At 49.9% G+C, this 14,073-nt stretch overlaps 1 long non-coding RNA gene across 1 annotated transcript in view; it reads left to right on the top strand.

Moving 5' to 3' along the window:
- The window catches only part of LOC130146632 (uncharacterized), a 28,111-nt gene extending 15,351 nt beyond the window's left edge, over window positions 1-12,760 (top strand). The window contains exons 4-7 of the long non-coding RNA XR_008820967.1: window positions 372-490; window positions 2,337-2,545; window positions 4,623-4,803; window positions 5,613-12,760. This is a non-coding gene — a long non-coding RNA (uncharacterized LOC130146632). The remainder of the gene's footprint in view (window positions 1-371; window positions 491-2,336; window positions 2,546-4,622; window positions 4,804-5,612) is intronic.
- Window positions 12,761-14,073: the final 1,313 nt, after the last annotated feature.

Below are 14,073 nucleotides of genomic sequence, written 5' to 3'. Positions count from 1 at the left end.
AAAGTTTCCCATGTCTGGGCGATGTCAGAGCCTCTGTCAAACCTCAGAGCTTCCCAGTTCCTCTGGGAGACCAGCTTTGCCTGTGGGCTTTGCTCAAAACAAACATTGCCAGGTGCTCACACAAATTAGGAGGCTGTCTGGTATAGACTGCAAGCAAAGTAAGAGGTGATAAAGCTCCAGCAACTGTCTGTATGCACAGCTCGTTTATATATGGTGTCATAAACCTCCTTCATTTGCATGTCTCCCTCTACAGTCTGGTGGTTGATTCTTTCTGGACAGTGCATGTTTTGGGGTTGATTTTTTTTTTTCCCCTTGTTCTCACTTTGGGGTTTTTTTTCACTGGTTGGTATCTCTTGCCTGTGGGGAAGCAGTCTGTCTGAGAGCAGAGCCTTGCCTTGCCTTGCCTTGGAGCATCATCCACCGCTGCGGCAGCCACGCTGTTTGGCCACGACCAAGTGTGTGGCTGCATATGAGTAAAAGACTGATCCTGGTAGGTATTTCCAGAATTCTCTGAGTCACTTACTGGTGACTTTAAGCCTTCATTGTGAACGTTGCTGATGTCATGGGCCACTTGTGCAGCCTGTGCTACCTTACCCACAACAGCTTTGCCTTTCCTCCCAAGTGCTAAGCAGCAAATGACTTCCTTGTAGGCTGCGTGAAAAACTCATCGTAGGGGAAAGATTCATATGATGTTGCCTGTGTCCATGAGGTCTGCTTTGCAAAGGTGGGAGGAGGTAACTCACTGATTTTTGCTAACTCTGCTGTGTACTGGCCTGGGAAACTCCTCACTATGTGAAGAGGGCTCCTTGTGCACATGTTCTTCCTCTCTTTCTCCATGGACCATCCCAGTGCTCTCTAGAGAAACCAGCAAGTTGTTTTTAGTCCGCAGGGGAGCGATGCTAAATTGCTTTTTTTAGTAGTGATCCTTCTCAGCAGAACTTGTGGAATTTGCCCCAAAGTTTTGGGTAGAAAGAAGAACAGTTTTCTTGCTTTGGCATGAAGTTAGGAATCCAGATGGAGACATTTAACGCCTCACAAGGATTATTAGAGACAAAAAAGCATTGGGACGAAAGCATGCCATAAATCCAAGCCTTTCTGTAAGCTCTAAATCTGTTACACGTTAGACCGTAGTCTTCTAAGACAAAAGTGACTGCACCAAATAGAGACTGTTATTGTTTAAATATTCCTGCTGGGAAATGCTGCATGAAGAGAAGACACAATAGCCGCCCTGACGCAGGATTTATTAGAGCAAGTTGGCACCAGTCTATTTGTAGGGAGTGGAATATGCTTGTAGAGATTATACCAGATTTACAGTGATTAATAATGGATTGGACATGGCAGACTTCAAAGGGTTTGGCTCCCTCGCACTTTGGTGGTAGGTTGAGTTAAAATAAAATTGCAGATTTGCTCCAGCGGTTCGAACAACTGTTTTTCCTTGGAGAGCAAGGCTCTTGGCCAGACAGCATCAGCAAGGCTCCTCTTCTCATGCCCTTGTACCCCCTTGGCTTTGTGCCAGCAGCGCGGCTGATGCCGTGGCATGCCGAGGTTGCCACCCAGCACAGTGTGGTTCCTCATGGAGACCTGCTCAGCACCACAGCCAAACTCAGCTCCGCTGAGCACCCAGCCAGCTCCGGCACCCTGGGAGATGCCTTGCTTTGGGGAAGCTGCTGCATCGGACAGAAACGGCCTGAGGGCCCTGAGCCCATGGCTGCTGGGGAAGGCAAAGCCCGTAATTATGGGAAAGGCTGTTCTCTGAGATGGAACGGGGAGCTCACCTACCAGGAGGATGAGTGGGGATTTTGTCATCAGTCTGAGGGATTAAGCAAGCTGGGAAATGTAGGACATCCCTCTCGCTCGCAATGTTGTCTGTGCACACACACAAAGCTCAAGCTATTTTTAAAGACCTTGCAGTGTACGGCGTGGCTGTGACTTTTAGTATTAAATGCTTGAAATCTGCTCCTTGCAGCAGGAGTTCCCTCTCCTCCTTCATCTGGAGGCTCCCACCATGCTGAGGAAAACACAACAACCAAAGATCAAGACTTTTAAAACTAATAGTAGTGTTATTAAATATGCATTATTATAAACACGCTGTCATTTGATCTTTGTCAGGCAGTCTAGTGGTGTCCTGCATGCAGCTGTGATTGCACTCTGCCTGACTGCATCGCTTCTCTTTCCCTGTCTGCTCGAGCCCTCGGAGGTATGCTTGTTAACGTAAGATCATTCAGACAAGCTGAGAAAAGGCCAGGGCAAGCATGAGTTGCCAAGTAACCTCAGACAAATGTATTTCATAAGTAATAAATGCTTCAGCATTAATCAAATGTTATTGTGTGTTATAGTTGTGAGGCATCTCGAGCTAATGAAGACGCTTCCCCTCTATCTGCTGTTATCGGGTGCCTGGAAGGACTGCGAAGGAGCTTCATCCTGCTCCAGGCAGGGCTGATGGGATTTGTACCGGTCCCAGTTGCCATGGAGAAAGTGTTGGATGGCTTTAATACATCTCCGTGAATTTCTCCCTGGAGTTTTCCCGTGACAAGCTGGACTGGAGGTAGCACATAAGAAGCTATAATCTTCCAACTCTATGAAAAAATGATTGACGGAGTGTGAGGGGCGTAAACAGCTTACCGGGGCTCTGGCAGCATGTGGCGCGGCGCAGCAGGTGCCAAGAGGGACCGGCCGTGGTCCCCATGGGATGCGCCCCTAGACCGGGGTCACCCAGACATCACTCCCAGACCTTTGCCACCTGTGGGGTGGGATGGGGACAGAAGCCATCAGGCAGCCTCATGGTGGGCTGTGCTGGTGCTCCCCTTCCTCATCACCAGTCCAGGTGTTCTCTCATTACCCCTGCTTCTGTCAACAGAGCTGAGCTCCCCACCTTCTCATTAACATGCATTCACCAGGAATCAAAGGAAACTAAACCTCTATTTATTTTCTCATCAATATATTCCTATTTAATAATCTTAACTTTGCATTTGCCTGTTTGCTCTTTAAGTTGATGAAAATATGAATGATTCCTAAAAACAAAGGAAAAACAAATTTCCAGCTGGGCATGCCAAAAAGCAAGTCATCCACCTCTGTGGCTAGCCCGAGTTTTTATTTTGGTTTTTTTCCACCCCCCCTAGATTCATCAGTCTGCCCTGCCTTTAACCTAAGAGGTTTTTGGACAGGCACCGTGATGGAATGAAGGAAACCTGATCTAGATATTTTCAATGAGAGATGGCAGGACTAGGAGGAGCAGAGGGAGAAGGGCTGACTGCAAAAACCTGTGGAGGCTTCTGAAAACTTCTGGACTGAGACACGGGATGGTGGGTTTGGGAGCCAGCCCCAGGGCCAGCCGGGAAGCCGGCAGTCGTTTTGTCAGTGCTGGCTCCTTCCTTTTCCTTTTTGCCTTTTTCTTTTATTATTTAAACCCACACAGAGACTGTGGGGCTTCTAGTTTCTTTAGACTCTCTAAACATTTTCTCTTCAGCAGCTCGTGGGCTTTTGAAATATGAAGTCCATCAATCAGTGGTTAATGTCACCTCCGCAGCAATTTCAGCTCCTGAGCAGCCCCCGCTGTGGCCAGGCACAACACTGCAAGGGGCTGGATTTGGCGAGCGGCTGCAGCTGTAGCCAAAAGTCAGGTTAACCAGCTTCTTGTTCTCTCCTTCCTTTGCTTTCCAGGGGTTTTGGTGAAATCCCCTGCAAATTCAGCTGCTTTGCTTGAGGCTGCCCAAGCGCTCGGCTCAGAGGACAATTTCCCATGGAGTGCTGTGGAGAGGAGAGGTTGTGTGGTGAAGCATGTGCTTCAGCTGGTACACTGGGGTTAAAAAGTAATTAATTAGTAAGTTTATGGTGTTTTCCCATCTGAAATTAAAAACAAAAATTATGCAGAACATACAAGGTAATTAGGAAGCAGCAAGCTACAACACACCTTTAAACGAAAGCTCTAAAAAGCATGATGTTCGGCAGCAGATTTTTAATGTAACAGCTAATAAAGGCTCATGCCCTCAATCGTGTTCCTGGGAGCATTCATCACACTTCGCCCTTCCCTTACAGATCCAGGTGGGGCCCCAGGAACGCTGAATTTTTCATATTCTCAGTGCTTATCCATGATCAGATTTCCCATTTAAAATCTATTAGCCGAGATGAGAAAATTGGTTCATGTTTTATGTGCCTAGTTTAATTTTTTTTTTCTCTTGCATTTACAACTGGCCCCTAGTGTTTCATCCACCCCCTAATGATTTAGCTGTGCAAGATGTTCCACCAATTTATTAGAGTGGAGTGCATGGAGCAGGTCATGCATATTAAACGTGAAGTTTTTACTACAGTTGGTTCAATAATCTGAAAGAAAAACAATTTTTTTCCCCATTTTTAACTGTGTACCACCTGCTGCTGTTGGCAGGGCAGTTTCTCAGCTGGGCACCCTGTGATGCTGATGCACTTCCCCGGGGGAGTGATGCCCAGCAGCAAAGGGCGTCCGCTCCCTGCCTGTCGTGGGAAGCGAAGCTGTGCTCTGCCAGTCGAGGTAATGAAGTACATGCAGACATAGCACCTTTCGGGAGACAAGGTGATGGTTGATCCCTAGGTCTCTGTCTCAGCATTAAAAGCTGGAAACTGAGGTTTTATGCTGTGTTTCCTTTCAGGCAGGTCTGCAACGTGGAGGTGTTTCATAGCACGCTGCTCCCTCCTTTGCTACCCTCGCCTAAGCCTGGCTGCACGGAGGCTTGGGAGTCTCCCCCGTGGGTACCTTGCCTTTGGCGTGTGTTTCCAGGGGCTCCTCATCTCTCCATGGGAGGTAAAGGCTCATCTGGGGAGCTGTGACTGGTGAGGCAGCTTCTTGGCTGGCCATTTGATGGGTGGGCATGGCCAGGCTCCTGCCTGTAGCCCTGGGATGCCCAAAGGCCGCTCCAGGAAGGCAGCCGGAGCTATTCAGCCGATACAGCAATAACTCCCTGTCCGGGACATACCAACCTTCCTGCAGCCCCGTTGGCGTTCAGCTGCCACTCAAATTTCCAGTTGCACTTTTGTCACCTGTATCTGTCCTTGCCTGCCCATCCTGCTGGCCTGCAGAAAAGCTTTGGTTAGATTGGGGCTGATTTAAGCTATTTTGCATAGGTTAGCATAGCGGGGTGCCAAATGCCAGCCGAAGGCAGTGGAACTAGCGTGTCCGGCACGGCTCTGCAGCCCCGACCCCGCTGCCAGCCAGGCAGCTCCTGCCTGCCAAGTTCTTTCCAACACTTCGAGCGCAATCAAGGCTAACACATTCCTGAGATAAGGCCGACTAATTAACATACAGCCAATTGCTGCTGCTCTGCTTTCCCATCTCTTTCACTTGTCAGGCTCCGAGTTGTATTGTAATTGGAAATTTTTAGGAACAATGAACTCAGGCAATTAGCCATGGGATGGCAGCTTCCCCTCGGATCCAAAGGGAAAGTAGAGCTAACAGCCAAAAATATGGTCCCAGCATATTCTGCTGCAGGAGCTACGGTGCTGGGCTTGTGGTCCACTGCCGCAGCAGCGGTACTCAGGGGAGTCCTAAATGAAATTTTTAATTATTGTGGGCAGCAATAGAATTGGTTAAAAAATCTTAAATAAAGACCATTCTTCTTATCACGTTTTCCTTATTTCCCTAGGTTTTCCCTATTTTCCTCCCATTTTCCAGCCTGTGTGGTTGAGCACAGAGCACTTTATGAAACACGGGGGGGAATCGGCATGAGAAATGGTGGCGACATGAGCTGAGCCAAATGGGCAGTGGAAGAAAAATCATCCTTGCAAAAGTGCCAGCATCAACCCTGGTAGGGAGAGAAGGAGAAAGAGGGTGTTTGAAGGAGGAAAGCATAAAAGCCTCCACAGGAGCGGTACCCGCACAGGAATACTGCCCCAACAGACAGTGTTAGGGAATGTCGGAGGTAATGACTTCTCTGCTTCATTAGCTTCACGTGCATGCTCTGGGTAATGACTGATCATGTTTATGCTGCTGTTTCTACAGTTCTCTCTGTATTTTCCGTTTCTATTCGTTTCTCCCCCCTTGGCTTCCCTTCTGCACCTCTTTCTGCTGTTATCTGTCTTTTCCCTTCCCCATAGGCTGCTCCCTCCCAAGCAGGCAGGTGCAGCTGTGTTCCCCACCGTGCAGCCTTGGCTCCTGCCCCCTGTGCATCCTCCTGCTCATAAACTCACTCAGCCTGCTCTGCCGGCAACATCTGCTTATCCTTCCAGGGAATTCACTTATTAATAACTTTGCTCAGGCCCCAGGTGCATTTGCTGAGGCTGCCCAGCCCCACCAACCACCGTGCCACCCTTTTCTTGTCCCAGCACACTTAACCTCCAGGAATCCAAAGGGTCCTCCCGAGGCACCAGCTTGGGTGGGTGGGGGAAACTTTCTGTGATGAATTCGCTGCAGGCCAAGGCCTTTTGTTTCTATCCCAGAGCTTGTGTGTGGAAAGGACTGGAGAAGCAGGATGAAATGTTGGTTTGCTGTCTCCCCTTTACAACAACGTGGGGGACGGGACTGGGGCAGGAGGAGGCAGGACCTCATGGTGGTGGGAAGTTGCTGAGGATGGTGGGTGCAGAGCAGACAGCACCGGCACAAGGGCATGCACGTTGCTGGTTTGGTTCAGTGCCTGCAATCAATACGAGCTTGCTCAGGGTAGATTTTTTGAGCCTTTGGAACAGTTTATTTGGTTTCTAAAGTGCTCATTTTCTAGAGTAATTTCTCAAGCCTTGTCTGAGCCTCTTGTCATGTCTGCACTAAGTGAGTTTGAGGGCTGTTTTCTAGTCCGCTTTGTCATTTCTATTTTATTGTTTGGTTGGCTCTAAATATACATTGAAGTGTAATTCTGTTTCGTTTTGCTGACTTGGGCATGAAAAGAAACACGTTGCCATCATCTGGAAAACCCCAAGAGGCATTTGTTTTCTTGGGCAACCTGCTGAGCTTCATGAGGTTTGCCTTTCCTCACCCCAAGCCATTTTCCTCCGATGTCTCTTTCCCTTCGTCAGGCTTGGGCAGTGCCTGGGGATGCAGGGATGTGGGGATGCGCTGTCCTCACAGCCATGCCAGCCCTGCTGTCCTAAGCCCCTCTAAAATCAAGCAGTAAATGAAAGGATAGCCCATGAACACGGGGAAGAGAAGAGAAAGCCTGATCTTTACAGATGACATTTAAGCCTGGAGAAGGCCGATGTATTTTACCCACTGTCACATTATAAAAGGCACTGAATTCATTATACTGTTGAATAAATCATTTTTTAAAAAAAGTATTTATCCAGAGAAGAGCCACCGCTTTCCAGTCAAGAGCTCTTCCTGCTCAGACGAAAGCTTCCAGCGTGGGAGCAAACAATCCGGCTCTCTCCTTGCTGGCAAAGCCCACAGCTGGTGTCTGGATCCCATGCCACCTTTTGCTGGGGACGAGGAGCCGACACTATGCTTGGGGGAGCAATCGAGGGCTGACAATGTGCTGAAGTTCTCGCACTCTTCTGCCACCGACCATCGCAAAGGTTTAAGTTGCTGAGATGGAGCTTGGTACGTCAGGCAGGAAAATAATCAGCTCCCAATTGAAGTGGGGAGATGCATGATATCTTACAGCTTCTTTCATACACTTCACAGAAACCAATGGTTACACAAATAATACCTGTGGGATGACAACAAGCTATAAATAATTCAGGGCTCTCTGGCACAGAGCTGATATGTGCAGGTTTGAGGAGCGCCTGGGTGCCATGGAATGCATCAGGTCCTGGGCCTCCCAGAAGAGGCAGGGGCGAACGGTGCCATCTCACTGACCCAGCAGCTCTCTTGGCAATACCCCTGCCATTTTCCTAGCCTTTCCAGACCAGCCCCACTTTCTCCCTTTCACCCACACCCCTGGCCACCGCGGTGCTTATCGGTGATGCTCTTTGCCTGTGGTGCCAGGAGAAGCTGAAGGTTTCCCGTGCACGCTGGGACCACGCAGCTGGCTTGGCAAACCCATCACCCTCCACACAGATTTGTGCGTAAGCTGCTTTGACGTCTTCCTGACCCAAAGGAGTGGCTGGGTTTCTACACCTGAGCTGAGCTGAGCATCTCAAGAGAGCAACTGCCTCCTGCTAGCCACAGGTCCCAGCCGGGCATGTGCAGGGAAATGGCTCTGCCCCAGCAAATTCCACAAGTATTGGAGGTTTTCTGGGAGCCATTGTGCAGTTTCCCATCTACGGATGTAGTGGTTTCAGTTTAACTCTGCATCTAAATATTTTGACAGCCTCTCTTCTTACAGCCTAGCACAGCGTGTCATGTTGTACAGTAACAGTCCTCTCAGCTCCCCGCTGTGGCACACCGGCATGCCACGTGCTCCGTGCCAGCACACCGCACGCTCCCCGCTGCCGATACAGACTGCGCAATGTGGCTGTGACCCCCCCTCGCGGGACGATGCTCCCGGCTCAAACCCCAGGGATGGGGAAGGCGAGGAGGGAGAAAACTGCTCAGCAGCTGGCTGTCTCAAAGCAGGGGACGGCTGGCTCACCAAGGGGGGGGGGTCTCAGCCTGTCTCCACCCAAAAGATTCCCACATGCCAGATCCCCCAGCTGCCCCGCTGGCTACCTTAACATTTAGCCCGTGAACACCTTGCTCTCTTAATCAGAGCACGAACAGAAAAGTTGGTGGCAGGACACATAGCTCAATCAACCAGGAGAACAAAAACCTTCTCGTTGCAATTTGGAAATGATTTTATTTCGCAGCCCGTTTCACAGGGAGGAATTGATCTGTCTAATCTCTTATCTGTGACTATGAAATTGTATTTCCCTCTTAATAGGCCTACAAATGTTACAGCTGAATAGTTTGGGAGACACACTGCAAACGGCAGGAATACTAAAAAGGAATGTTAGATTTTGATCACTTTGGGCTGCAGAAACCAGCGCACAGGAATGCCAGGGTCTGCATTGGCTTCATCCCCACTCCCTGGGGACCGGTCTCCAACCCCAGTGCGTGTGCCTGATTCCTGCTCAAATCAGGCTGGGGAGGTCTCTAAGAAGCTGTGTTTAGTTCAGTCATCACAAAGCTGCCCCGTTCCCTCCTTGCTTCATGCCTGCATTGCAAAGGAAGAGGAGGCAGTTGCAGACCCAGCTCTTGCTCCACTAATCCCAGTTTCCCATACTGAAGCCTGGTTTTCCATGCTGGGATGACCACCAAGTGCCTCAGCCATTTAAGCTTCCAGTCAGAGCGACAGCTGCCATCTCCGAGGCAGCGGAGGGGGCTCTCGATACCTTCCTGCTGTCATTGCTGCAGCTTTGCCCTATGCAGCTCCATCACCTGTGCTCTCAACTATTTTGTTTGTAAGTTTGCAGGCATTGGCTCCATGCTTCGATATTTGGGTTGCAAAAATGTGAGCTAACAATGTCCTTTTAACCTACGCTCCCTGCCTCGAGCCTGACAGGGGCTGTCTCACTTGGCAGCATCTCCAGCGTGGCCGTGATGTGTTGATGTGAAGTGCCTCCAGCCCTCTCCATCCCCGCCACTTCCATCACCACAAGTTCCTGGGACCAAACATCCGAGGTGATGCAGAGGTGCAAAATGTTTGCTCCAACTCGGGGATTTGGAACTGCAAGCAGCCATCCCAAACCACTGCTAAATGTTTTAGAACCAGGAAAAAAGTCAGCCTTCCTCCTGCCTTGCTGCTTCTAGAAACCTGCACAAGCAAGGAAAGCAGAGAACCATGCAAGCCTCTGCGATGAAGCTGTTTGATAAATTAATTTAGAGTGGCCAAGGAGACCTTTTCAGGAGGAGACGGATGCTGTGCCATCCCTGCGCATCCCTCGCACCTGCCCAGGCAATCGCGCCCTTTGCAGGACACCGCTCAGCAAAGTCCCTAAGGGGCACTCGTCACTAAACCATCACAGTATTTAAATACGTTGGTTTAATCACTTTATCATCCAAATACAGGTGGATTAATGCAGTCACTTAATACTCTGTTTAAGCAGCTGATTTTTTCAAAAAGCTAAATAATTGAGGGAATTACTATAAAATAAGAAAACTTAACAGTTTATTTACTGCTTGTTGTCAGAGTTGCTGGCCACAAAAAGCCAGTAGATGCATGCCACTGGCGTGGCTCAGTGGTGTGGCAGGGACTAAGGAGATGGCAGGGATGAGGGGACGGCGGTGCTGTGTAGCCCCGGCTGCAGAAAACAAACAAGTGCAAGAAGTGGCATGCCTCTGCCTCCCTCCCACCAAAGTCTTCACAGCAATTGCTCCTGCTGGTGTAGCCAAGTCCAGTTACCTAAATGAAACTGAGAAGGTGAGGAAATAATTATAAAAGAAGCTGAGGCACCGTTATTTTCTCTAGATGAAAATATTTCTTTGGTTACAGTGGTATCAATAAATCATTTCGTCCCCTACAGCCCACCTCTCTTCGAGGAGCCCAGCTTTTAATACAAATCTGGCAATCCTGTGCTTCATTTGTCTTGACTGTGCCCATGGCAGCCAAGTCAACTCGGGGAAAAAAAATTTGGATTTTCAGCCCCCCACGCTGGTGTTCGTTTATCTGTGTGCAAAGGCATTTTTGTAACAGGTCTTTATCTTTCTTCTGTGAGAAGAGGCAGCTCCCTCATGCCATGTGGTAGCAAGAGATGCATCCTTACTGAGTTTTGCTACACCGACTCGGTGCAGGCAGTCAAGCCATACCTGACCCAGCGCGGAGGCTGTGGGGAAGCAAGGCGTGATGCCTTGTGTGTGTTTCAATCACTTGCACCCCTGTTCTTGTTGCACATGTCTGCAGGGGAACTGTGGCTGGCTGTTTGCAAAGGATCTATCGCCTTGTGCGCTGGAGACACCCTGCTTGCTGCAAAATGTGACCGGGAGCGACGGCAGCAGGGCGCTTGGTGCTGTCACCTGGCTAACAGCCCCGCTTCCTCAGCACACAGGAACCGCAGCCACTGCCAAGCAATGGGGTCACACCGTTCCGATTGGCAGGGAATGGGACAACGAGCTGGAGAGCCACGTGCTGTAGAGGGAAACCCCTTGTACCCTCTTCCCAAGCAGCAAGAAGAAGGGGCTACAGAAAGAGGTTTCTTGGTGGGTGCCTGCCCAGGGTATGGGCTTCGTGGCCCTGGTGAGTGGATACTGGAGCCAAGGGGCCAGTGCTTGGTCTCCCCAAAACACAGCTGTGGAGTGGGAAGGGGCTCCCAGGGCCATGAGTGGGTCCCCTGCCTGGATCGCTGCAGCCAGGACTGAGCAGGCAAGCATGAAAATACCTCTGTCGTGGGAAGAAACGAGCTTCAGCTCCTCGTGTTTTAATACGGGAAATGTCACCTGCTTCTCCAGCTCCTCGCATAAACAGAGAATTTATCTGTCAGCAAGCTAAACCAATATAAGTTGAATAATATTTGTTGATTAATGTAGTTGATGAATTTCATATTTTCTTTAAAATATTTGCTGCATATTTCTGTAAATTATTCATCTGGTTTATAAGGCAAAGCAAATATTTGTGAATAGATATGAATTATGTGATTTATAAAAATGAAATATTCATGAGTCATTTTCATTATTCACCTCGTCCTGGAATTGCTACATAAATCTGATCAAGCAAATAGATTTGGTGAAGCTCAGCCCGAACTTAGATATCGTGGAGCTCGCTGGCTCCTGCACAGCAAACCAGAGCGGGTTTGGACCAAACGTTTGAATCGTGTGCCCGACTGCTGCTGCTCGGGCTGCTGTCCCATGGCTTTGCAGGGAGGCAGGGAAGGACGTGACGGCTGCGCCCGCAGCGTGCTCTACAGCACCTGCTTTGTGCCGAAATCGGCTTTAACCTGAATTTCAGCAGAGGCAAGGACAAGAAGAGGAGGCTTATGTTTTCGTTCCCTGACAAGGACGCTGGCACTGCCAGAAGGTCGTGCAGCACCGTGGGGAAGGGTGCCAGGGAGAGGTGTTTCGACTCAGAGGGACGACAGCAGGAACGACAGCTGTACAAAATGAGTGAAGAACTGGACAAAAAGCCTTGCCGTTGGATGGCTCTGAACCCGGTGCTTGCAGATGCCTTTTGCCAGCCTTCAGCAGGATGGGGCTCAGTGTGGGTGCACAGCCATGAGACGTCTCCCCGGCTTCCCACACATCCCTCCTCACCTGCCCGTTGTGCTCCTGCCCGCTGCTGGGCTGCTCGGGCTCTTGTGTCGATGGATGCTGAGCCTCAGGGGGGAAGGTTTTGCCCTCCACTGACTCCCACCGACTGCCAGGCTGCTCTCCCACATGCCTCCTCCAGAACGTTGTCTTTGCCCCCTGCCTTTTTGTTAAAAGCTATTTATTTTACGAAGGGCTGGCTAAAGGCATTGCCCAAAGCGCTGAACAGAGAGAGCAGCAAGAGAAGCAGCTCATGAAGGACGTGCTTGAGCAAGGGGCATTTATCTCAGCCTCTGCTTTCCAAAAAGCACCTTGGCATCGTGAAACAAGGGCAAGTATGGAAAACGCTGATGGCTGAGCCATAACTCCAAGGGAGAGTCCTCAGGACGGCAGGGGACAGCAGGACCCCCAGCCACAGCTGCCTCGCAGAGACAGGGTGAGTCCGGGAATGAATCTGGTGCCAGCCTTGGTGTTAAAAGTAAAAATAATCTAATGTTAAAAACTCAGTTAAGCAGATGCTTAACTTTTAGGATGTGAGTAATGCCTCCGACTACACTGGGACTGTGGGTCTGCTTAAAGTTATGCACACGCTAAGTGCTGCTTGGACTGGTGCCACCCGGCACTCACTGCTGCTCAGTAATGAACTCAGCTTTTTCAGAAGCTGCAAAATGAGCACTCAAAAATTCAGCTTTGGGGACCTTCCTATTTTCCAAAGTGTTACAGTGCTTTCTTTTTAAATAGCGAGCTGCCATTTAGGAAATAGACTGTTCCACAGGTAGCATTATACATCTCCTGCCACTGAGGTGTTTTGCTTGACACTGCACGGGAACGTCATAAAAACCATGTGCTTAGTCAAGTGGAATTGCTGTCTCTATTATCCTGGTCAGAGAAAATCGTCTGTCTTCATCCCGCCTCTTATCCGTCAGGAAGGGGCTGGCAGCTCAGCACTGTTACTGCGCATCTTGGATCTGCAGCCAGAGCCCATCAAGCTGAATTGAATGGAAACTCTTTGTGGATGCAGAACCCGAGGCCGTGGCTCCTCTCTGCGTGTTGGAGAGGTCGGATCGGCCCACAGGATTATTTAAATCTGCGAGAGGGAGGATGGGCAGTGCGGACCCCCCGCAGCCCTCACCCATGCTCCTGCTTGGAGGACACGGCCATGGAGGCCAGAGGCGGCAGGGTGGGCTGCTATTTTAGTGGCATCTCAGAAAAAATGGAATGTTCCCGCAGTGGCTGTGGGTAGCAATTGCTCCTCACCCTTGTGTGTGGAAGGGGAAGCCAAGGGACCAAATCCCCCAGGCAAAGAGTGGGCACATGGGGACTCCCCAGCACTGGGGACCCCCAGGCACTGGGCAACCCCGGCAGGGGGGGCGGTGGTCACAATGAGAAGGGACAGAGGAGCTTTGGATCCCAGGCAGCTCCTTCCACGCTGCTGGCTACTGGCGTGCTTCTTTGCAGCCCCTCTCCCAGAGGTCCCATTTCTGCCTGCCAGGCAGAGGCAGTGATGTTTTATTCTAGCTGAGGCAGCTCCTGAGTTGTTGCACTAAACTCTGGACTTGTTCAACTGTGGGATGGCATTTTTCCCCTTGCCGGCTCTGCAATAGCCACAGAGAAGCCATTTATCAGCACCATGTGTGCATCCAATCTCCGGGGCTCTCTGCTTCGCCTCCCATTATCGGCCGCCTCTGCGGCACTTAATGAAGCAGCTATTCTGAGGCGATGGCCTAATGAATTTGAAAAGTTTTTGACCCTTTTATTGCAACGTATCAAATATCAAATATCAAATATCTGGAAAATAGTTCTAATGTTGCACAGACCATTATGAGCCAATGTATTTATTCTAGGTATTCTGCTCTGAGATGTTTCACAGGGCTTTGGGACAGCAGCTAGCAAACTGGAGTAGTGGGAAATTCAGCAGGTCGGGTTTTTCCTTGGAGAGATGTCTCTATTTAATGGTCTCTTCCTCTCTCCCATGCCTACTAAGCATGTCACTGCATTGTGAGGCTGGAGGTTAAAGCAGA

The sequence above is a fragment of the Falco biarmicus genome, chromosome 3 (genome assembly GCF_023638135.1).
Source record: "Falco biarmicus isolate bFalBia1 chromosome 3, bFalBia1.pri, whole genome shotgun sequence".
NCBI classification, from domain to species: domain Eukaryota; kingdom Metazoa; phylum Chordata; class Aves; order Falconiformes; family Falconidae; genus Falco; species Falco biarmicus.
Note: the sequence above shows the minus strand (reverse complement) of the source record. Positions and strands in the feature narration are given on the sequence as shown.